Below are 25,933 nucleotides of genomic sequence, written 5' to 3'. Positions count from 1 at the left end.
CAGAGCATGAGCAGGGGGAGGGACAGAAAGAGAAGGACACAGAATCCAAAGTGGGCTCCAGGCTTTGAGCTGTCAGCACAGAGCCCAACGTGGGGCTCGAACCCACAAACCATGAAATCATGACCTGAGCCGAAATCAAGAATCAGACACTTAAACGACTGAGCCACCCAGGCGCCCCATTGGTTTTTTAGCTTTGGACAAGTTACTTAACATTTGTTTGCCTTGGTTTATTCCTATGTGATATGAATATAATAGTTCCTAGTTTTCTAGAGTTATTGTCACAATAATATTTTTTATTTTTATTTTTTTACTGAAAAATTTTTTAGTGTTTTTTTTTTTTTTAATACAATTTATTGTCAAGTAATGGCTAACATACAGTGTATACAGTGTGCTCTTGGTTTTGGGGGTAGAGTCCCATGATTCATCGCTCACATGCCACACCCAGGGCTCATCTCAACAAGTGCCTTTCTCAATGCCATCACCCATTTTCCCCTCTCCCCCGCACCCCCCTCCCATCAGCCCTCAGTTTGTTTTCTGTATTTAAGAGTCTCTTATGGTTTGCCTCCTTCTCTGTTTGAAACTATTTTTTCCCCTTCCCTTCCCCCATGGTCTTCTGTTAAGTTTCTCAAGTTCCACATACGAGTGAAAACATGGTATCTGTCTTTCTCTGACTGACTTATTTCACTTAGCATATTGCCCTCTGGTTCCTTCCACGTTGTTATAAATGGCAAGATTTCATTCTTTCTCATTGCCAAGTAGTATTCCATTGTATATATAAATCACATCTTCTCTATCCATTCATCAGTTGATGAACATCTGGACTCTTTCCATAATTTGGCTATTGTTGATAGCACTGCTATAAACCCTGGGTTACATATGCCCCTATGAATCAGCACTCCTGTATCCTTTGGATACCTTCTTAGTAGTGCTATTGCTGGGTCATAGGATAGTTCTATTTTTAATTTTTTGCGGAACCTCCACACTTTTCCAGAGCGGCTGCACCAGTTTGCCTTCCCACCAACAGTGCAAGAGGGTTCCTGTTTCTCCACATCCTCGCCAACATCTGTTGTTTCCTGAGTTGATTTTAGCCACTCTGACTGGTGTGAGGTGGTATCTCAGTGTGGTTTTGATTTGTATTTCCTTGATGATGTGTGATGTTGAGCATGTTTTCATGTGTCTGTTGGTCATCTGGATGTCTTCTTTGGAAAAATGTCTGTTCACATCGTTGCCCATTTCTTCACTGGAGTACTTGTTTTTTGGGTGTCAAGTTTGGTGAGTTCTTTATAGATTTTGGATACTAACCCTTTATCCGATATGCCATTTGCAGATGTCTTCTCCCATTCCGTCGGTTGCCTTTTAGTTTTGTTGATTGTTTCCTTTGCAGTGCAGAAGCTTTTTATCTTGATGAGGTCCCAATAGTTCATTTTTGCTTTCATTTACCTTGCCTTGAGAGATGGTGACAATAACATTTTAAAGTGCTCAGGATGGCCTGGCACATGGGACTACTACTGCTGCTTAATGGCTATTCTAATTCTGGCTATCAGGATGTGCAATAAAATGGTAAGTGTAAGGACATAATGATGGGAGTTCTTTTCTTTTTTAAAAAATAAATTTTTATCGAGATATAATTGACATATGTAACATGACATTAGGCATGTGCCACATATTGATTTGATACATTTATATATTGTAATATGGTTACTACCATTGTGTTAGGTAGCACTTCTATTACATCACAGAATTATTATTTCTTTTTTCTGGTGAGAACAGTTAAGATCTAGTCTCTTACCCCTTTGAAGATTATAATACAGTATTGCCTATAATCACTATGCCATGCATTAGATGTCCGGGACTTATCTACTGGTGGCAAGTTTGTACCCTTAAACCGCATCTCCCCAACTCTCCTACGCCCTAGCCCTTGGTAACCACCAATCTACTCTTTGTTTCTGTGAGTTTGGGTTTTTTCAATTTCACAGAGAAATGATAACATATATTTGTCTTTGTCCGTCTGACTTGTCTCATTTGGCATTGTCCCTCAAGGTCCATCTATGTGGTTGCAAATGGCAGGTTTTACTTCTTTCTTATGGCTGAATATGTACACACATATATACACCACATCATAAATGGACACAGGGTGTTTCCATATCTTGATCTTTCTGAGTAATGTCGCACGAAACATCGGAGTGCTTCCATCTCTCCAGTATCCTATTTTCATTACTTTTGGATGTATATCTAGAAGTGGAATTGCTGGATCATATCGTAGTTTTGTTTTTAATGGTTTGAAAGACCTCCATACTGTTTTCTGTAGTGCTGTACCAATTTGCCTTTCCATCAACCGTGTACAAGGGTTTCCTTTTCTCCACATCCTTGCCAACTTTTGTTAACTCTTGTCATCTTGATGACAAGGTGTGAGGTGATATTTGATTGTGGTTTTGATTTGCATTTCCCTGATGTTTACTGATGCTGACCATCTTTCTTGTGAATGGGCCCCAAGCATCACTCCTGCCAGGCTGGGCCCTAGGGCTTGGAAGGGAGTAAAGTAGAAATAGTATCTTTGTGGTCTTGAGTCACATTGAGACAGTCAACTACTTGTGACTAAATAAACCTTTTGTAAATGAAAGAAAAAAAGAGCTGTTGACCATTTTGTCTTCTTTGGAAAAATGTCTATTTGGTTCCTCTGCCCATTTTTAATTGGATTGTTTTTTTGTTACCAAGTTGTAGGAGTTCCTTAAATATTTTGAGTATTAACTCCTTGTCACATATATGGTTTGTGAATATTTTTCCCCATTCCATAGGTTGTCTTCATTTTTTTTTTAATGTTTCTCTTGTGCAAAAGATATTTAGTTTGATACAGTTCCACTCGTTGATTTTTGCTTTTGTTGCTTGTGCTCTTTGTATCATATCTAAAAAATCATTGCCAAGACTAATGTCAGGGAACTTCCTCCCTATGTTTTCTTATAGAAGTTTACCATATCAGGTCTTAAATTTAAATCTTTAACCTATTTTGAGTTAATTTTTAGGAGTGTTGTAAAAAAAAATGTGGACATTTTAACAATATTAACTCTTTCAATCCATGAACACAAGATGACTTTTCATGTTTTGTTTTCAGTTTTTTTTTCATCAAAGTTGCAGTGTTTGGGGTATAGAAATTTCACCTTCTTGGTTGAATTTATTCCAGTTTTGTTGTTTTTGGTGCTATTGTGAATGGGGTTGTTTTCTTTATTTCTTTTTCATGAAATGAATTTGGGAGTGTTTTTCCCTCTTGAGTTTTTGGTAGAATTCTCCTTTAAAATCATCTGGTTATGGACTTTTCTTTGTTGGCAGGTTTTGGATTTCTGATTAAAAATCCTTACTTGTTACTGGTCTGTTCATATTTTCTGTTATTTACTGATTTAGTCTTGGTAGGCTGTATGTTTCTAGGAATGTTTTCATTTTTCTAGGTTATCCAGTTTCTTGGCATGTAATTGTTTATAGTAGTCTCTTACTATCCTTTGTATTTCTGTAGTACCAGTTGTAATGTCTCCTCTTTCATTTTGTAGTGGACTTATTTGAGTCTCCTTTTTCTCTCTGTCTTGCTAAAGGCAAGGCAATTTTATCTTTTCAAAACACCAGCAGAGTTTTGTTGATCTTTTCTATTGTTTTTCTGGTCTCTGTTTCATTTATTTTCATTTTGACTATTGTTATTTCATTCTTTGCACTAACTCTGGGCTTAGTTTGTTTTTCTTTTTCTAATTTCTTGAGGTGTAGTGAGGTTCTTTATTTGAGATGTTTCTTTTTTCTTAATGTAAGAATGTACCGCCAGAAACTTATCTTTTAGAATTACTTTTGTAGCCTCGCATAGGTTTTGGTATGTTATGTTTTTACTTTTGTTTCAAGCTATTTTTTGATTTCCTGCTTGATTGCTTTGATGTATTGGTTATTCAGGGTTGTGTTAATTTTCATATATTTATGAATTTTCTAGGTTTTCTTCTATTACTGATTTCTAGTTTCATACTATTGTGGTTGGAGAACATTTCAGTCTTTTTTTAAATTTCCTGAGACTTTTTTTTGATCTAACATACGATCTGTTCTGGAGAATGTTATGTTTGCACTTGAGAAGAATGTGTATTCTACTGGTGTTGGATGGAACGTTCTGTATATGTCTGTTAAGTCCCTTAGTCTGAAGAATGGCTGCAGTCCAACATTTTCTTGTTGATTTTTCTATCTGGGTGATCCATCCGTTGTTGAAGGTGGTATACTGAAGTCTCTTGCTATTACTGTACCATCTATTTCTCCCTTCAAATCTGTTAGTATTTACTTAATATATTTAGGTGCTCTGCTGTTGGGTGCATATATATTTGGGGTTGTTATATCTTCTTGACATTATTTAATGACTTTATTTTTTTGTTACCATTTTTGGCTTCAAGTCTGTTTTGTGGTATATGGATCGCCATCCCATTCTCTTTTGGTTTCTACTTGTGTGGAATATCTTATCCCATCCATTCACTCTTCACTTATGTGTATCGTTAAAACTGAAGTGGGTGTCTTGTAGGTTATATATAGTTGAGTCTTGGTTTTTTTATCCATCTAGTCACTTTATGTCTTCTCATTGGGGAATTCAATCCATTTACATTTAGAGTAATTGACAGGTAAGGATTTACTAATGCCATTTTTAAAATTGTTTTTTTTGTTTTGTAGTTCCCTTGTTCCTTTCTTCTTCTCTTGCTGCCTTCTTTTGTGAATTGATGATTTTCTGTAGTGGTATGTTTTGATGCCCCTCTCTTAATGTTTTTGACTCTACTGTAGGCTTGGAAACTTCCATAAAGCACCATATATATGTATGTATGTGTGTGTATACACATATATGAAATAGTCTTTTATGCTGATAACAATTTAACTTTGCATACAAAAACTCTACCCTTTTATTCCCCCTTTTATGTTTTTGATGTCACTATTTACCTCTTGTTATATTGTATATCTATTTAATTATTCTAGCTATAGCTGTTTTTAATGCCTTTGTGTTTAACATTTATGCTAGAATTAAGTGAATATAGCTATAGGCTTATCTTTACCAGTGTGTTGAATACTTTCATATTACTAACTAGCAATTTTTCATTTTAGCTTGAAGAATTCCTTTCAGCATTTATTATAAAGCAAGTCTAGTAGTGATGAGCACCCTCAACTTATGTTTCTTAGGGAAAGTCTTTCTCTCACCTTCATTTTTAAACTTTAAAAAAAAATTTATTTTAGAGAAAGGGAGAGTGTGTGGTGGGGCAGAGGAAGAGGGAGAGAGAGAGAGAGAGAGAGAGAGAGAGAGAGAGGAACAGGGGGAGAGAGAGAAAGAGAGAGAGAGAGAGAGAGAGAGAACGAGAGAGAGAGAATCCCAAGCTGAGCATGGATCCTGATGCAGGGCTTGATCCCATGACCCTGGGATCATGACCTGAGCCAAAATCAAGAGTCAGACACTCAACTGACTGAGCCACCCAGGCACTCCTCACCTTCATTTCTGAATGATAATTTTCGTGGGTAAAATATTCTTGGTTGACTGTTTCTTTCTTTCAGCACTTTGAACACGAATATATCATCCCATTCTCTTCTGGCTTGCAAGGATTCTACTGGCAAATCTGCTTATGGCTTTGTGTGAGAGAGACATTTTTTCTCTTGCTGCTTTTTAAATCTTCTCTTTGTTTTTGATTTTAGACAGTTTTACCATAATGTGTCCTGGAGAAGATAATTTATTTTATTAATTGAAGTATTAACACACAGTGTTTTATTAGTTTCAGGTATACCACGTAATGATGCAATAGTTGTACATATTACTCAGTGCACGAGAAGTATAGTCACTATGTGTCTCCAAACCACGTTATTATAATGTTATTGACTGTATTCCTTGTGTTGTACTTTTCATCTCTGTGACTTATTTTTTTTTTTTTTTTTTGTAGCTGGAAGTTCATACTTTTTAATCCCCTTTATCTATTTTGCTTATCCCCCCACCGACCTCCCCTCTGGCTACCACCAGTTTATTCTCTGTATTTGAGTCTTTTTATTTTTTATTTTTTGTCTCTTTGTTTGTTTGTTTTTCTTAAATTCCACATGCGAATGAAATCATATGGTATTTGCCTTTGTCTGTTTGACTTACTTCACTTAGCATTATACGCTCTAGGGCTATCCATATTACAAATAGCAAGATCTCTTTCTTCCTTACAGCTGTGGGATATTCCATTACACACACACACACACACACACACACACACACACACCCCACATCTTCTTTATCCATTTATCTATTGGTAGACACTTGGGTTGCTTCCATTTTTTGGCTACTGTAAACAATGCTGCAGTAAACATAAGGGGTGCCTCTTAAGGGGTGAGTTAGTGTTCTTGTTTTCCCAGTGGTGGAATTACTGGATCATACACTATTTCTAATTTTAATTTTTTTGAGCAGCCTCCGTACTGTTTTCCACGGTTGCTGTACCAATTTGCATTCCCACCAATGGTGCGTGAGGCTTCCTTTTTCTCCCCATGTTATTTCTTGTCTTTTTGATTCTAGCCATTCTGACAGGTATGAGGTGATATTTCATTGTGGTGTTGATTTGCATTTCTCTGATGAAGACATACATATGTCTTCTTTAGAAAATATTCAGGTCCTCTGCCCATTTTTAATAGGATTATTTTTTGGGGGGCGGGTATTGAGTTGTAGTTCTTTATATATTTTGGATTTTAACCCCTTATTGAATATATCATTTGCAGATTTCTTCTCCTGGTCAGTGGGTGGCCTTTTCATTTTGTTGATTTGTTTCCTTCATTGTGCAGAAGTTTTTTATTTTGGTGTGGTCCCAATAGTTTATTTTTGCTTTTGTTTTCCTTGCCTCAGGAGACATATCTTGAAAACCGTTTCTATAACCGATGTAGAAATTATTGCCTATGTTTATTTTTTTTTGTGGGGAATTTTATGGTTTCCTGTCTCATATTTAGGTTTTTATTTATTTAAATTAAAACAATTTTTTTTAATGTTTATTTATTTTTGAGAGAGAGCGAGAGAGAGAATAGGGGAGAAAGAGAGAGGAAGACACAGAATCTGAAGCAGGCTCCAGGCTCTGAGCTGTCAGCACAGAGCCTGATGCAGGGCTTGAACCCACAAACCATGAGACATGATCTGAGCTGAAGTCAGATGCTTAACCAATTGAGCCACCCAGGCATCCCTATTTATTTTTTATTTTTACTTTTTAAAAATTGAAAAAAAATGTTTATTTTTGAGAGACAGACAGAGACAGAGAGCGATCAGGGGAGGGGCAGAGAGAGAGGGAGACACAGAATCCAAAGCAGGATTCTCTGAGCTATCAGCACAGATCCTGACGTGGGGCTCGAACCCATGAACCATGAGATCATGACCTGAGCCAAAGTCAGATGCTTAACTGACTGAGCCACCCAGGTGCCCCCCTTTTATTTTTACTTGTAAAGAGAAAAAGCACAAACTGGGGAGAGGGGCAGAGGGAGAAAGAGAGAGAATCTCAAACAGGCTCCCTGCTCAGCACAGAGCCTGACATGGGGGCTCAATCCCAGGGCCCTGGGGTCATGACCTGAGTGGACATCAAGAGCTTGACACTCACCCAGCTGAGCCCCCTGCACCCCACACTTAGATTTTTAACCTGAGTTTATTTTTGTGTATGGTGTAAGAGTGTTCCAGTTTCATTCTTTTACATGTAGTTGTCCAGTTTTCCTAGCACTATTTGTTGAAGAGATGGTCTTTTACCCACTGTATATCCATGGCTTTCTTTGTCATAAAGTAATTGACCATATAAGTTTGAGTTTATTTCTGGGCGCTCTATTCCATTTCATTGATCTACATGTCTGTTTTGTGCCAGTACCGTACTGTTTCTTTCTTTCTTTTTTTTTTTAAGTGCCACAGAGAAGACTGCATATTTCTTCTCTGTGCTTTTCTTTTTCTTTTTTTTAATTTTTAAGTTGTTTATTATTTACTTTTTTTGGAGAGAGAGAGACAGAGCATGAGCAGGGGAGGGGCAGAGAGGGAGGGAGACACAGAATCCAAAACAGGCTCCAGGTTCTGAGCTGTCAGCACAGAGCTGGATGTGGGGCTCGAACTCTTGAACTGTGAGATCATGACCTGAGCCAAAGTCGGACGCTTAACTGACTGAGCCATCCAGGCACCCGAGTACCCTACTGTTTTGATGACTACAGCTTTGTAGTACATCTTGAAATCTGGAATTGTGATACCTCTACCTTTGTTCTTCTTTGCAGAAGATCATTTTGAATTGCATTTTTGTGGTGATGTCTTCGTGAATTTGAATGTCCAAATCTCTCTCTAGGTTTGGGATATGTTTAGCCATTATTTCTTTTCTTTTTTTTTTTTTTTTTAATGTTTATTTCTGAGACAGAGAGAGAGACAGAGCATGAGTGGGGGAGGGGCAGAGAGAGAGGGAGACACAGAATCAGAAGCAGGCTCCAGGCTCTGAGCTGTCAGCACAGAGCCTGATGCGGGGCTTGAACTCACAAACCATGAGATCATGACCTGAGCCGAAGTTGGTCACTCAACCGACCGAGCCACCCAGGCGCCCCTAGCCATTATTTCTTTAAAGAGCTTTCTTTATTTCTTTAAAGAGCCATTATTTCTTTAAAGAGCATTATTTCTTTAAAGAGCTTTTTATTTCCTGGGACTCCAATGATGTGTGTTTGTTTTAATGGTTTCCGATAAGTCTTGTAGACTTTATTCCTCTCTTTTCATCTTTTTTCTTTTTGCTCGCTAGATTTCGTTTGATCTATCTTCTAGATCAAAATTCTTTGTTCTGCTTGGTTAAGGCTGCTGTTGAAGCTTTCTGTTGAATTCTTCAGTGATAATTCTTCAGCTACAAAATTTCTGATATTTTCTTATGATCTCTGTTGGACTTCTTTTTTCTTGTATTTTTTTCTAATATGAAATTGTTTCTCTCAGTTCTCTGAGCATCTTTAGAACAATTATTTTGAATTCTTTGTCAGGTAATTCCTAGATCGCCATTTCTTTGGGGCTAGTTACTAGAGGTTTATTGTATCCCCCTGCATATTTCCCTGATTCTTCATTATCCTTGTAGGCTAGTATAGTTGTCTGAATATTTGAAGAAACAGCCCCTCTTCTAGACCTATGGCCTAACTTGCTTAAGGGAAGGCATTTGTCTGTGGGTGGGCCTATGCTAGAGCATGCTGTGACCCCAGTTCTAGTGGTGCAGGGTGCCAACTGCTGGGGTGTGTAGTTGTGCCATAGATGGGGTGGGGCACGATGTGTCTTTGGCTCAGACCATTGGGGTCCACGGCATTGACGCTCGTTTTTGACACTTGTTTTGGAGTCCCCAGCAGTTTGGGCCAGGGCAGGCAGTGGTGGTGGCTGGGGCTTGTGGTATGCACACACTTGGGTGTGGGGACCAGCTGCGAGAGCCAGTTAAGCGGTGAGGACCAGTTGCAGCCACATGGAGTAGTGGGGGCCAGGGCAGGCCGCAAGGGTGGGAGCCAGCTTTGGGCTCACCGGCAACAGCCTGGGCCGTTGGTGCATTCTCCTCTAGTTGCATGGTCTCCCCCTCTGGGTGTGTGCACGGTAGTGGTGGCCAGTGATAGGCATCAGGCTGGTGGTGTGCAAGTGTATAGCTGGAGAAGCTACACTTAAGTGCACACATGACGTTTGGGGTAATCCTCTGGGGTCCATGCTAGCATCTTGTATTGGAACAGCTGCAGAGGCCATGGTTGACTGCTGGTGTGGTTCAGGGGCTCTGGCGGGGGGGTGGGGGTGGTGTGCACGGAGAGGTGGTGGAACGGGGAGGGACTCGGATGTCTGATGTCAGCAAATGTGAGTATCTGTGAGGCAAACGCTGGTGAAATCTACAGGGAGTCTGCCGCGGTCGTTAGTTTCTGCAGTGGCACAATCTGGGTTTTCTGCGGATCATGTCGCCGAGCTGTGAAATGTGACCTGTGACCATGCGTGGCTGCTGTTGGTAGCTTCTGCTTTTCTTCCTTGTTCCTAGCTGATGCTATGCAACTCGACTCTGCCAGTCTGGGTGGGTTGAAACTGAAGTGAGACCTTCTTGAAGCGCTCTGAAAGGCTAGGGAGGCTGATCATTCACCCCATTTTTCCCTTTCCTGGTAAGGAGAACTCTTTCCAGCTGGGAAGAACCCTCTTGGTGCTGAGCAGTGTTGCCTTGGGTGGTCCGGGGTGGGAGGGTGGGAAAGTGCAGGCAAAATGAAGCTGTTTGTTCTCTTCCTGTGTGGTTATTCTCAGGTTTTTTGTTCCACCGTGTTGCTAAAGTTTCTGAAGTAGACTTCACAGCTCTCCTAGAGCAGTTTTTGTTCATGGATAGCTGTTGATCTTTGCGGGGGGACTGAGGCTGGGAATCTCAACGGGTCACCCGTTTTGGTGATGTGAAAAATAATTATTCAGTTCCTTTATATCTGATGGAACAAGATATTCCAGATTCCTCTTGTTCTTAACTACTGGTTTTTCTTTTTTGATCTAAAGCCCCGGGAGAGAGGTATTACTGATGGGTGGTCTGTGCTTTGCTGTGTTGAAGCTTTTTAGTTTGCTGCAGCCCCACTTGTTTATTTTTGCTTTTGTTGCCTTTGCTTGTGTGTCAAATAACATTATTGTGTTATATACTTGGCAGTTGTTAAGAGTGTAGACCAGTCACGTGAAGGGATGGATGTGTTAACTAACCCTATGGTAGTATTCATTTTCCAATATATATGTGTATCAAATCATTACTGTATACATCTTAAACTTACATTTTTTATATTTCAATAGTATCTCCACAAAGCTGGAAAAAATGACAGATACTGTATGATCTCATTTATATGTGGAATCTAAAGAAACTGAACTCAGAGTGAATCATGGTTGCCAGGGACCGGGAGCCAAGGGAAATAGAGAGATGCTGGTCACAGGGTGCACACTTCCAGCTCTAAGATTAACAAGTTCTGGAGATCTACTGTATAGCATTGTGAGTATAGTCTAATATTGTCAAATACTGTGTTATATAATTGAAATTTGCTAAGAGAATGGATTTTAAATGTTTTCACTACAAAAAAAGAAAGGGCAATTATATGAAGTTATGGAGGTATTTACTAACTCTGTTGTAATAATTTCACAATATATTCATATATCAAATTATCACATTGTACACCTTAAACTTACACAAAGTTCTATGTCCATTTTTATCTCAATAAAGCCTGAAGAAAAGTACAAATAAAGGTGACTTATTACATTAATCTATGCTCAGGAGCTTAGACATAGCTTGGTGATGTTAATCAGATGTGTCTTTGCTGTTTATATATTTATTTTTGTGAGAGAGAGAGAGAGAGAGCGAGTGCTCGCATGTGCACAAGCAGGGGAGGGACAGAGAGAGAGGGAGATAGAGAATCTGAAGCAGGCTCCAGGCTCTGAGCTGTCAGCACAGAGCCTGATATGGGACTTGAACCCACAGACTGTGAGATCATGACCTGAGCCAAAGTCGGATGCTTAACCGACTGAGCCACCTAGGTGCCCTAAAAAGTTTTTTTTAATGTTTATGTATTTTTGAGAGAGAGAAGGAGAGAGAGTGTGATCAGGGGAGGGACAGAGAGAGGATCCCAAACAGGTTCCACACTGTCAGCAAGGAGCTCGACGTGGGGCTCCATCCTATGAATGGTGAGATCGTGACCTGAGCTGAAATCAAGAGTCGGATGCTTAACCCACTGAGCCACCCAGGTGCCCCAAGTTAGCTGCTTTTTGCCAAGAGTATGCTTCACATTTGGTGGTTGAAGGTCAGACTGGACTTATTCAGGGGGAAACTCTAAAGGGCTGATTCTGAGATATTTTCTTGGCAGGAGGAGTATCTTTGAGTCATTGGCAGGTTGCCACAACCTATATTTAGTTGCATGGGACTTCTGCAAAAATAATATTCAGCAATAGGGGGACTGGAGACACACAGTTTTTCCATTTCTCACCAGCCACCACATAAACTCCATCTTTTTAAAATCCAAATCCTTAATATTTTTATATGTTCCAAGGAATCAAAATTTTTGATTCGAAAGAGATTTAATGACAGTTTTGTAGAAAACATCCATAACATCTTTGAAAGATAGTTATCCAATATCTGCTTCAGTAGCTCACTCTTTGAAAGATAACCTTTTATGTATGTATGTATGTATGTACATAGGTTGTACATATGTATTTGCAAGAAGTAGCAGTTTATGTTTATATATGTATTTATTTTTTAAAATACAATTTCTTGTCAAGTTAGCTAACATACAGTGTATACAGTGTGCTCTTGACTTTGGGAGTAGATTCCCATGATTCCTTGCTTACATACAACACCCAGTGCTCATCCCAACAAGTGCCCTCCTCAATGCCCATCACCCATTTTCCCCTCTCCCCCGCACCTCCCCCCCCATCAGCCCTCAGTTTGTTCTCTGTATTTAAGAGTCTCTTATGGTTTGTTTGCCTCCCCTCTCTGTTTGAAACTATTTTTTTCCCTTTACCTTCCCTCATGGTCCTCTGTTAAGTCTCAAATTCCACATATGAGTGAAAACATATGATATCTGTCTTTCTCTGACTTATTTCACTTAGCATAATGCCCTCCAGTTCCATCTGCGTTGTTGCAAATGGCAAGATTTCATTTTTTCTCATTGCCAAGTAGTATTCCATTATATATATAAACCACATTTTCATTATCCATTCATCAGTTGATGGACATTTGGGCTCTTTCCATAATTTGGCTATCGTTGATAGCACTGCTGTAAACATTGGGGTACATGTGCCCCTATGAATCAGCACTCCTGTATCCTTTGGATAATTTCCTAGTAGTGCTATTGCTGGGTCGTAGGGTAGTTCTATTTTTAATTTTTTGCAGAGCCTCCACACTTTTCTGGCTGCACCAGTTTGCATTCCCACCAACAGTGCAAGAGGGTTCCCTTTTCTCCACATCCTCGCCAGCATCTGTTGTTTCCTGAGCTGTTAATTTTAGCCGCTCTGACTGGTAGGAGGTGATATCTCAATGTGGTTTTGACTTGTATTTCCCTGATGGTGAGTGATGTTGAGCGTCTTTTCATGTGTCTATTTGCCATCTGGATATCTCCTTTGGATAAGTGTCTATTCATGTCTTCCGCCCATTTCTTCACTGGATTACTTGTTTTTTGGGTGTTGAGTTTGGTAAGTTCTGTATAGATTTTGAATACTAACCCTTTATCTGATATGCCATTTGCAAATATCTTCTCTCATTCCTTCAGTTGCTCTTTAGTTTTGTTGATTGTTTCCTTTGCAGTGCAGAAGCTTTTTATCTTGATGAGGTCCCAATAATTTATTTTTGCTTTTTTTTTCCTTTGCCTTCAGAGATGTGTGGAGTAAGAAGTTGCTGTGGCTGAGGTAAAAGAGGTTGTTGCCTGTTTTCTCCTCTAGAGTTTTGATGGTTTCCTGTCTCACATTTAGGTCTTTTATCCATTTTGAGTTTATTTTTGTGTATGGTGTAAGAAAATGGTCCAGTTTCATTCTTTTGCATGTTGCTGTCCAGTTCTCCCAGCACCATTTGCTAAAGAGACTGTCTTTTTTCTGTTAGATACTCTTTCCTGCTCTGTCAAAGATTAGTTGGCCTTACATTCGTGGGTACAATTCTGGGTTCTCTATTCTATTCTGTTGGTCTATGTCTGTTTTTGTGCCAATACCATACTGTCTTGATGATTGTAACTTTGTAGTAGAGGCTAAAGTCCGGGATTGTGATGCCTCCTGCTTTGGTTTTCTTTTTCAACATTGCTTTGGCTCTTCAGGGTCTTTTGTGGTTCCATACAAATTTTAGGATTGTTTGTTCTAGCTCTGAGAAGAATGCTGGGGCAATTTTGATTGGGATTGCATTGAATGTGTAGATTGCTTTGGGTAGTATTGACATTTTAACAATATTTGTTCTTCCAATCTATGAGCATGGAATGTTTTTCCATTTCTTTGTGTCTTCCTCAGTTTCTTTTGTAACTTTTCTATAGTTTTCAGCATACAGATCTTTTACATCTTTGGTTAGGTTTATTCCTAGGCATTTTATGGTTCTGGTGCATTTGTAAATGGGACCAACTTCTTGATTTCTCTTTCTGTTGCTTTGTTATTGGTGTATAGAAATGCAACTGATTTCTGTACATTGATTTTGCATCCTGTGACTTTGCTGAATTCATGTATCAGTTCTAGCAGTTTTTTGGTGGAGTCTTTTGGGTTTTCCATGTAAAGTGTCATGCCATCTGTGAAAAGGGAAAGTTTGACTTCTTTTTTGCCAATTTGGATGCCATTTTGTTTTCTGATTGTTGAGGCTAGGACTTCCAACACTATGTTAAACAACAATGGTGAGAGTGGACATCCCTGTCGTGTTCCTGATCTTAGGGGGAAAGCTCTCAGTTTTTCCCCATTGGGGATGATATTAGTGGTAGGCTTTTCATATATGGCTTTTCTGATGTTAAGGTATGTTCCTTCTATCCTGACTTTCTTGAGGGTTTTTATTAAGAAAGGATGCGTTTTGTCAAATGCTTTTTCTGCATCTATTGACAGGATCATATGGTTCTTATCCTTTTTTCTACTAATGTGATGTATTGATTGAAAGTGTTGAACCAGCCCTGCAGCCCAAGAATGAATTCCACCTGATCATTGTGAATAATTCTTTTAATATACTGTTGAATTCGATTTGCTAGTATCTTGTTGAGAATTTTTGGTTCCATGTTCATCAGGAATATTGGCCTGTAATTCTCCTTTTTAGTGGGTTCTCTCTTTGGTTTGGGAATCAAGGTAATGCTGGTTTCATAGAATGAGTCCGGAAGCTTTCCTTCTATTTCTGTTTTTTGGAATGGCTTGAGAAGGATAGGTATTAACTCTGCTTTAAATGTCTGGTAGAATTCCCTTGGGAAGCCGTCTGGTCCAGGACTCATTTGTTGGGAGATTTTTGATAACTGATTCAATTTTCTTTGCTGGTTATGGGCCTGTTCAAATTTTCTATTTCTTCCCATTTGAGTTTTGGTAGTATGTGGGTATCTAGGAATTTGTTCATTTCTTACAGGTTGTCCAGTGTGTTGATATATCATTTTTCACAGTATTCTCTAATAATTGTTTGTATTTCTGTGGTGTTGGTTGTGATCTCTCCTCTTTCATTTGTGATTTTATCTATTTGGGTTCTCTCCCTTCTCTTTTTGAGAAGTCTGGCTAGGGGTTTATCAGTTTTGTTTATTCTTTCAAAAAACCAGCTCTGGGATTCATTGATCTGTTCTGCCGTTTTTTGTATTCTACATTATTTATTTCTGCTCTAATCTTATTATTTCTCTTCTGCTGCTGGCTTTGGGGTTTCTTTGCTTTCTGCTTCTAGCTCCTTTAGATGTGAGATTAGGTTTTGTATTTGGGGGTTTTTTCTTGTGTCTTGAGGTAGGCCTGGATTGCAATGTATTTTCCTCTTATGACTGCCTTTGCTGCATTTGAAAGTTTGGATTGTCATGTTTTCATTTGCTTCCATATATTTTTAAATTTCTTCTTTAATTGCCTGGATGACCCATTCATTCTTTAGTATGATGTTCTTTAACATCCATGCATTTGGAGGCTTTCCAAATTTTTTCTTGTGGTTGATTTCGTTTCACAGTGTTGTGATCTGAAAATATGCATGGTTTGATCTGAATTCTTTTGTATTTATTGAAGGCTGTTTTGTGACCCAGTATGTGATCTATCTTGGAGAATGGTCCATGTGCACTTGAGAAGAATGTGTATTCTACTTTTGTATGAAAAGTTCTGAATATATCTGTCAAGTCCATCTGGTCCAGTGTATCACTCAAGGTCATTGTTTCTTTATTGATTTTTGCCTACATGATCTGTCCATTGTTGTAAGTGGAGTATTAAAGCCCCCTGCAGTTACCGTATTCTTATCGATAAGATTGCTTATGTTTGTGATTAACTGATTTATATATTTGGGTTATCTCCAGTTGGGGGCATAAACATTTACAATTGTTAGCTCTTCTTGATGGATAGAACCTGTGATTACGATATAATGCCCTTCTTCATCTCTTTAGTTTAAAGTCTAGTTTGTCTGATATAAGTATGACTACTCCAGCTTTCTTTTAATTTCCAATAGCATGAAAGATTGTTCTCTGTCCCCTTACTTTCAATCTGAAGGTGTCCTCAGATCTAAAGTGAATCTCTTGTACACAGCATATAGATGGATCTTTTTTTTTTTTTTTTTTTTAATCCATTCTGATACCCTATGTCTTTTGATTGGGTCCATTTACATTCAGAGTTATTATTGAAGGATATCGATTTAGTGTCATTGTGTTATCTGTAAATTTCATGCTTGTGGTGATGTCTCTGGTCCTTTGTAGTCTTGGCAGCATTCCATTCACAGAGTCCCCTTTAGGATCACTTTCAGGGCTGGTTTAGTGGTCATGAACTCCAGTTTTTATTTGTTTGGGAAAGCTTTTATCTCTCCTTCTATTCTGAATGACAGGATAACCTTGCAGTTAACCTTGCAGGATAAAGGATTCTTGACTGCATATTTTTCCTATTCAGCACATTGAATATTTCCTGCCACTCCCTTCTGACCTGCCAAGTTTCAGTGGACAGGTCTGCTACTACCCATATGTGTATACCCTTGTAAGTTAAGGCTGGTTTGTCCATAGCTGCTTTCAGAATTCTCTATCTTTGAATTTTGCTAGTTTCACTGTGATATGCTGTGGAGAAAACCTATTCTTGTTAAATCTTAAGGGAGTTCTCTGAGCCTCCTGGATGTCTACTTCCTTCCCCAAATTAGGGAAGTTCTCAGCTATAATTTGTTCAAGTAAACCTTCTGCCCCTTTCTGTCTCTCCTTCTTGAACTCCTGTGTATGGATATTATTGTTTCATTCAGTCACTTAGTTCTCTAATTCTCTCCTTGTGATCTAGTTTTTTCTTATCTGTCTTTTTCTTGGCTTCATCATTTTCCTTAATTTTATCTTCTATTTCACTTAGTCTCCCTTCTGCTTCTCCATCCTTGCTGTCACTGCGTCTAGTTTATTTTGTACATCATTTACACCATTTCTTAATTTGTCATGATTATTTCTTAGTTCCTTGATCTCTGCAGCAATAGATTCTCTTCTGTCTTCTATGCTTTATTCAAGCCCAGTGATGAATCTTATGACCATTTTTGTAAATTCTTGCTCAATTATATTGTTTATATTTGTTTTAAGTAATTCTCTAGCTGTCATTTCTTCCTGGAATTTCTCTTGAGGAGAATTCTTCCATTTCATCATTTTGGCTAGTTTTCCATCTTTTACATGTTTTAATAGCTTGTTATGTGTCCTGCAGCTGTGAGCACTGATATATTAAAAAGGGATCATACACTGTATAGGGCCTGGCTCTTCAGGAGGTGTTTTCAGAGTGTGTTGTCCGTTGTCCGTTGTTGTGACTTTGGTTGCTTTATTTCCCAACTTGTAGTGGTGGTTTGGACCCTCCACCAGGTATGCTTTGATTTGTTCATTGAAGTAACCGTGGAAAAAATTTTAAAAGAGCCGTGCTGGAAGAAGCCTTATCCCATACAAAGAGAAATGACAAGGGCGGGGAAGAAGAAAAGAAAAAAAAGACCAGGCAGAGAATCAGAGAAACTATATAGCTTAATACAGAGAGAGAGAGAGAGAGAGAGAGGAAAACAAATAAAGGAGATACAGAAGAGGTGTAAAAAGAATATATTAAAAATGTCTGCTTCAACAAACCAACAACCAGAATAGAGAAGGGAAGAAATAAGAGGAAGAAAAGGAAGAAAAAAACATATATATATATAATATATTTTATATATATATATAAAATATATTATATATAATATATATATAATATATATATTATATATATATTATATATAATATATATTATTACATATTTTTATTATGTATAAATATACAGTATGTATTAGTATATATAGGTATATAGATAGATATAGACCAAGAATCAAGTCAGAAAATGCAAAATCGTTGGACTGATGTCTGATGGTGCCTTGGAACCAGTGGTCTGGAGGAGGGGCTGTCTGGTTTGATCAGTGTCAGTCTTGCTCCATAGATACGCAGTTACCAGGCAGGGAGGGGTGTGGTTTGGTGTAGGCAGGTCCCGCCTCCACTGTGGGCCCACTGTCCTGTTCCCTGAAACCCCACCTTGTTGGTGATAGGGAGAAAAATGGCGACACCCCAGTCTCTCCTCCATGGACCGGGTGTCCCAGACCACTCTGTTCAGGCCATCCTCACAGTTCTGCATGGGAGTGAGTGGGACAGGTTTGTCCTGCTCTAAGTCTCCCGTGCCTCTCTGGCGGTCAGCTGGGATTCAAACCCCGATGTCTTAAAGGATCTCGCTCTGTGTGCCCGGGGTTCTGGGGTAGAGCCGGAGCCACTCTGCCCAGCCAGCTGACAAAAGGCCTCCGGCTGGTGGGTGCTGCGGCGTTTTGCGCCCTTAGAGTGGCTATGTACCTTCTTCCGCACTCAAGGGAGGGGACTGCTCTCTGACTGCGCCTCTGAGCACACTACCCAGCCCAGGGCTGGCTCTCCTCCCTGCCAGGTGCAAGTGCAGGGCAGCCTGCCCCAGTCGGGAGAAAGACCCACAATCCTGGATCCTGTTAGAAATTGGTGCTTTCTCCATTTTTTCTGTTCTCCAGTCCATAGTGTTTCTCTTGTCCACATACAATCCTACACTTCTACAGCCTCTCTTTCTCTTCCTTTTCTCTCTCCACAGAAGGGGATCTCTCCCCTCTGTGTCTTCGCCACCCGTTGTATCTCTCCCAGGTTGCAATTGAGCGCCGATGGCCCACCAAGTTGTCCCCGTGGGCCCCTAGAGATGTTTCTGTGCTGTTTGAGGGACAAGGGAACTTTGGTGCCCCCTACTCCTCCACCATGTTGAAGCCACTCCGAAAGATAACCTTTTAGAATACAAATTTGGGAATTAGGCCTGGATTCAAATTAATTAAAAGTCTAATTTTGTTGGCTCTGTGGCCAGTTTAATAACTTGTCAAACTCTCAGTTTTCTCATTGGTCAAATGGGGAGTAACAATGCATATTTTTCAGGATTATTTTGAATATTGAAATGAGAAAAGCAATATATTCATCGCAGCACAGGGCATGGTAAGCTCAAATGCCTTAACCATTATTGGCATTCTTTTTCAGTGCTGATGACTAATAGCAGGACTGGTCGCTTTTAAGGAGAGGAAACCCAGGTTGAGTCATAACAACAAATAACTAAATAAGCAATAACCTTGCCAGGAAGGGCAAGCGTGAAGATGGTCTTTAGAGTGATTGGTGCTACGAACTTCTTTATAGGTTCGCACCAGTGCAAGGATTGCTTTCATTTGGCTGTGGTGTCCTATGAATTCTATTTAGGGGCCTTAGGACTCTTGATTGTCACTCTTTGTGTAGCTTCGATGGAAGTATCATAAATCTGCAATGGAAAACCAACAGGTTTATTTTTCCCAAAACTGATATTAACTTATCCCTCTTTTTATTTATTTATTTATTTATTTATTTATTTATTTAATTTTTTATTAAAAAAAATTTTTTTTTAACGTTTATTTATTTTTGAGACACAGAGAGACAGAGCATGAACGGGGGAGGGGCAGAGAGAGAGAGGGAGACACAGAATCGGAAGCAGGCTCCAGGCTCTGAGCCATCAGCCCAGAGCCCGACGCGGGGCTCGAACTCACGGACCGCGAGATCGTGACCTGAGTTGAAGTCGGACGCTTAACCGACTGAGCCACCCAGGCACCCCTTATCCCTCTTTTTAAAGGTAGGGTCAGAAGAAGAAAAATATGGCAGTCCAGGCTTTCTTAGTTCTTTTCAGTGCACATCAGTGCTTTCCAGTCATCGATTATCTGATCTTGTAATTAAAATGTCACTTTGAGGGCCTATCAGTTGCTAGTCATATGTAAAACTATTGACGCGTGTTTGTTTTCCTGCCATACTTTGTGGGCTTCCATTTTTAAAAAGTGGTTGGTGTATTAATTGTCTGCTTTTCGTGTGTGTTGTCCTTCCCCAGCTCCAGGTTATGATGGCCCCTCAGACAGGGACCTCTAGTCTGCATTCATTGATCACATCCCACGCCTTTTTGGTATATTTCTTTGTATTTAAATGAGGCGTCTCACAGTCAGCCTTCTTTTTGACACCCCTTTTGATCATTAGTGTCCTTAGTACCATGTGTCAGGAGTATTTCTGAGTCTGTTTCTTTGCTGTCCTGGAACAAAGGATGGTTTATATTTCAGGATCTATCACTATCATTGTCTCAACCAGAGCACTTATGTGAGCATCAAACCAGGAGAAATCCCAAGGAGAATTGGTACCGCATCTTGTGATCCAGATTTATTTACCTCTCTGAACGAGACTGAATGTAGCAGTGACTCTAATTTGTCCACACCTTCTTATAGTTTTTGTCTTGTAGCATTTGCACTGGCTCTGGGCTTGATGGTGCAATGCTTTGGCCAAGGAAAGACTACGTGATGTGAGGCAAGCAGGGATTATGTGCATTGGACTTGCTCTCTTGCTGCTCTTGGAACCCTGCTTAGTCGGCTGGAGGATGAGAGACCACACAGAGCAGATATAAGCTGTCTCAGTCGGGGCCATCCTAGATAAGTGCCTATCAATCTGGTATCTGACCAGAGATACGTGAATAGACTGAGCTGAGATGTGAATAGACTGAGCTGAGATCGGCCACCCTTGACTCAAACCAGAACTACGCAGCTGAGCCCAGCCCAATTTGCCCAAATCAGGAATTTGAGCTGAATTAATGGTTGTTGTGTTAAACTACTAAGATGGTTGGTTATACAGATAACTGATGGTCTCCCGAGCAAGTTTATTATGTATATTATAATAAAAATGAAAGTTAAAAAGGATGTGGTAAAGGCAAAGTAAATAATATTTTCAAATGATTTTAAATTTAGTGTTACTTGTTATGAGAGCAAAGTATCTGATTAGTTATAAGTTTGGTTTATTTCAGCTCTTGCTTTTAGTAACTATCAACTGTGAAACATACCTCATAACGATACATGGCTCAAAAGGGATGTGTATTATTAGCTGTACTTAACAAGTTGTGATTCTTGTTTTTCAATTCTCTTTATAAATCTTTCTGTTAAAACCAGCTGGTAAATATCTTTTTTCCTGTTATTAATCCAGTTGTTCTTGCAGACTAATGAGAGTGTTCATTTTAAATTCATTGATAAATGAGTTCAAAACCCACTGAAACCAGATTTTGAAGATTTCAAAAAGGAAGATGTATAAACCACATCCTTATATAATTTTTGGCAAAAGGAAAAACATCACAACATGGTGGAACTAATTTTTTTCTAATTATCAATTTTCTATCTGCTCTCTCCATAACACAGTTCCTTTTTTGAGGTAGTCGTCTTCTCACTGTTGAAACATCACCTTTACCTTGAAAGCACAGGTTAATTGTGTGTGTGTGTGTGTGTGCACGCATGTACGTGTGTGCTCATATGCTTTGATATCTGCTAATTAGCATACCACCGGAAGCTATTACATAGCACTGAAAAAGTCAGCAAAATTGGAACACGTCTTTTTTTTTTTTTAAGCATAGCAATATTAAGTAAGTTTCCCAATTCTTTTAAGTCATTTGCCAAAGTGAACAAGATGGTCACTTCCCATCTTGTTAAAAAAAAAAAATCACAAATATTCTAATATCTTGTTTTATGAAACTAATCATATTGTGGTATTGTAATGATTTATGATACCAACTGCCTGGAGTTAGGCCAGATTTCACAGATTAAGGGCCTAGTCCTGTGTAAGACTGCTCTCATTTCAGACACCAGTCACAAATTTGGGGGTTTCTCTGGCTTCCCTTATTTCTTATCAACCTCCTACAAATTTGGGGATTCCCATGACTCCCTCAGGTTTGATAATTTGCTAGAATAAGTCACCGGACTCAGAAGACTGCCAGCTATACTTACAGTTTTATTATAGCAAAAGGATACACATCAGAGTTATCCAAAGGGAGACACGCGTAGGGTGAGATCTGGGGGGGTCCCAGGTGTGAAGCTTTCATTGTCCCTGTGGATATGTCACCTTCCTGGCACATTAATATGTGACAGTACACACAGTATTGGCAGACAGAGGAGCTCACCTGAGCTTTGGTGCTCAGAGTTTTATCGGCATTTGTTACATAGGCATGCTTGGTTGTGTCATTTGCCATGAGGCTGAGCTCAGTCTCCGTCTCTTCCCTGGCTGGACTGGTATCTCATGGCTCAAAGCCTCAACCCTCTAGTCCCATGGCTTTTTTCTGACTTGGTCAGTCCCTATCTTGTTAGCGTCATCTTGTTAGCACAAACTAGGGGCTCACAAAGAGTGACTTCATTACCATAAAGTGTCAGGGCTCATCATGAATAACAAAGACATTCATATTACTCAGGAAATTCTAAGGATTTAGAAGTTACCTTCCAGGAACTGGGTACAAAGGTCAGCCAACTTCTTAACTATACAGATATTTAAACTGTAATATGATGCAGCATGCAGAGAATGAATGAACACGTATAGGTACAACATCAACTTCTTAAGAGTTGTGGAACCTTGGGGCACCTGGGTGGCTCAGTCGGTTCGGCTCAGGTCATGATCTCACGGTTCGTGAGTTCAAGCCCTGTGTCAGGCTCTGTGCTGACAGCTCAGAGCCAGGAGCCTGCTTCGGATTCTGTGTCTCCCTGTCTGCTCCTCGCCTGCTCACATGCTCTCTCTCTCTCTCAAAAATAAATAAACATTAGAAAAAAAATAAAAAAAGAAAGTTGTGGATCCTCCACTCTTTCCTCATGATAGATCCTGTACCAACATGACATGCAACAAACACTAAACTCATATGATAGTCATAAAACTTATTTTACTTAACATTTTAAATATCTAAAAATAGATGTTCTAGTATTTTATTTCTGTGCCCTAGAGGATCCTTTTTAAAAGTTTTTTTAAATGTTTTTGTTTTATTTTTGAAAGAAAGAGACAGAGTGTAAGCAGGTTAGGGTCAGAGAGAGAGAAGGAGACACAGAATCCAAAGCAGTCTCCGGGCTCTGGAGCTGTCAGCACAGAGCCTGATGCGGGGCTCGAACTCACAAACTGCGAGATCATGACCTGAGCCTAAGTCGGACGCTTAACTGACTGAGCCACCCAGGCGCCCCTAGAGGATCCTTTTTTAATACCAGCGGGGGTATTGTGCCCCATTTTGGAGATCACTGCTCTAGAGATCCCTTGGCTAAATTATTTAAAGTGTGCTAGGGGTACCTGGGTGGCTCAGTTGGTTAAACGTCTGACTTTGGCTCAGGTCATGATCTCATGGTTCATGAGTTCGAGCCCTATGTGGGCTCTGCTGTCAGCACAGATCCTCTACCCCTCTCTCTGCCCCTCCCCTGCTCCTCTAGTTCTCTCTCAAAAATAAACATTAAAAAAATTAAAAAAAGTAAAGAGTGCTATAGCCTGAATGTGTCCCCCCTCAAAATTCATACGTTGAATCCTAATTCCTGATGTGATGGTATTAGGAGATGGGGCATTTTGGAGGCGATAAGGTCATGAGGGTAGAACTCTCATGAATGGTATTAGTGTCTTTATAAAAGAGACCCCAAGGAGCTCCCTCACCTCTTCTGCCATGGGAGGACATAGTGAGAAGATGGCCATCTTTGAACTAGGAAGTGGGATCCTCACCGGATATCCGATCTTCTGGCACCTTGATCTTAGACTTCCCAGCCTCCAGAACTGTGAGAAATAGATTGTTATTTAAGCCACTTAGTCTGTGGGAATTTTGCTGCCCTTGACATGTCTCCCCATAGGTAGGGTGTATTTTCCTCTTCATATCAAGGCCAGGTGACTTCCACTGGCCAAAGGAATCATAGCGGATGTAATGTGTCCCTTATCTGAATAGAGGATTTGAGTGTTACTGTATGTTTCAACTTATAAGGAGCTGCTCTATGATCCTAGGTTCCAGAATGAGAAAATACTAAGAGAAGAGCCAAGCACAGTTACAGTCAACCTTATGCAGACCATAAGCCTACCCGCGATGTGAGTGAGACATAAATGTCATTGTAAGCCATTCAGGTTTTGGGATTATTTGTGATATAGTATAATCCAGTTATAATGTGATTTGTCCCAGGGAAACAGAGATACCTTTGGGAACATATTTATTTATGTATGTACGTATGTATGTATGTATGTATGTATGTATGTATGTATTTTTCTTTACAAACTTACGTTGTTGAGGCTCTGATCATCAGTGATTATTCTCGGGAGGAGGGTGTATGCACACACACAGGCAAGTGTGCAAGTACTTGTAGAGTCTAGTAATTTGCTAGAAAATTTGCAAGAACTAGCTCTTCCCTCTCTTGCCTCTTTTCAAAACCCTTTCCTTTTCCTTACGAAACAATTCAGTCCTAAATGAAACATTAGGTAGAGCAGAACAAGGTAGGTGTCTGTTGTAGGGTGGGGTGGGAGAGCAACAGTGGTCTGGTGCAGGTTGTCAGAGCTCAGGCAGGGTGAGAAGGGTGACTTTGCAGGGGGGTTGGCTTGATGGTGGTGCTGGAGCCTGAAAGAGTGAGGAGAACATCCCTGCAGGGATTGAAAAGTGTTTTGGGCATCAGACCCTATGCATCCCGAGGAGAATGTCCACACGTGGCAACGGCCTGGTGTAGGATGTCAGAAGCAGCCTGGTCTGGAGTGCCAGGGCCTGAAAGGTGAAGAAGACATCTATGTGGTGGGGAGGCCAGGTGCAGGGAGCTCAAGCAGGATGGTCCTTGCTGGGAGGTGGGGGATCCGGCACGGGTCAGGAAAGTGGCAGACCCGGTGTGGGTTTCAGAAGCCGAACGGGATGAGGAAGCCGTCCACATGGTAGCGTAGCCCTGCGTGGGGACTCAGTGCCCAGGGAGGGCGAGGAGAGCTTCCACACATCAGGGTGATCTCATGTCGGGTTTTAGAACCTGAGTAGGGTAAGGATGGGTTCCAGGTGGGTGTTAGGGAGCCGGCATCAGAAGTCAGAGTCTAGGCAGAGTGAGGAGGGATTTCCTATGGAGGATGGCCCAGCGTGGGGTCAGACCTGAGCAAGTTGAGGATGAGGTCCATAGGGGTTGGCTGGCTCTGTGCAAGAACACCCAAGCAGGTTAAAGGCCCCAGTAGTAATGTTGGCCTGGATTGGCAAGTCAGAGCCCCGTCAGGAAGAGAAGAGCATTTTAGAGGAGGGAATGGCAAAGATAGAAAATTGACTAAACGTGTTTATTACTCAAATAACAAAATAAATAAGTAAGTAAGTAAGTAAAAGACAATGGAAGCCGGTTTCTTACTGTAACAGAAGGGAGAAATGTGGAAGGGAGAAAACTAGAATGAACTCCTTAGCGTTGGATTGGAATTAGAGGTTATTAGTGTGAATGCACGGTTTTCAATGTACCTTGATATGGAAAGATAGAGGTAAGTGTGTGTGTGTGTGTGTGTGTGTGTGTGTGTGTGTGTTATGCAGGAGATGGAGGAGTTTGGTGCAGGAGATTAAAAGAAGGAGGATCCTTTGGGGAGAGCTGAATCTAGGGAGTGAGCTTTCAAGAGCACATCTCGGAAGATTCTGAACTGAAGGATTCTTTTTTTGGAATGCTTTCCTCTTGTCCTTTGGAAAAAGTCACATTTGTCACTGACTTTATCTCCTAATTTGTGACTCTATTAAATTAATCTTAACTTGTTAAAAAACAGTCACATTGGCCTGTAGAGTCTTTTTGTTGTGGTGGTGTAAGGGATTAAAGGGATGGAGAAGGGTGGTGTGCAGGCTGGCCTATTCCACTAACATCCAGCAAAGAGAGCTGCTTTCAGGAGCTTCTGGAAGCGACTATATCAAAATGAATGGAGATCCATGAAAGAGTCAGTTAAGAACAGGGAAAAGCAGAGAGCGCTGGGGAGCAGCTTCAGAACATGTATGATGTAAGCTTTGACTTCCCTCCTACATACACTCTTGAAAGTGGGGAGGCTGACACATGAGTTT

General features: G+C 40.2%; 1 protein-coding gene across 1 annotated transcript in view; it reads left to right on the top strand.

The window, feature by feature from the left end:
* Positions 1–25,933, top strand: part of NECAP1 (NECAP endocytosis associated 1) — a 42,697-nt gene that overhangs the window by 16,203 nt on the left and 561 nt on the right. The gene's annotated exons all lie outside the window — the stretch shown is intronic.

The sequence above is a fragment of the Panthera tigris genome, chromosome B4 (genome assembly GCF_018350195.1).
Source record: "Panthera tigris isolate Pti1 chromosome B4, P.tigris_Pti1_mat1.1, whole genome shotgun sequence".
Taxonomy (NCBI): Eukaryota; Metazoa; Chordata; class Mammalia; order Carnivora; family Felidae; genus Panthera; species Panthera tigris.
This window is presented reverse-complemented; position numbering and strand designations above follow the sequence as displayed.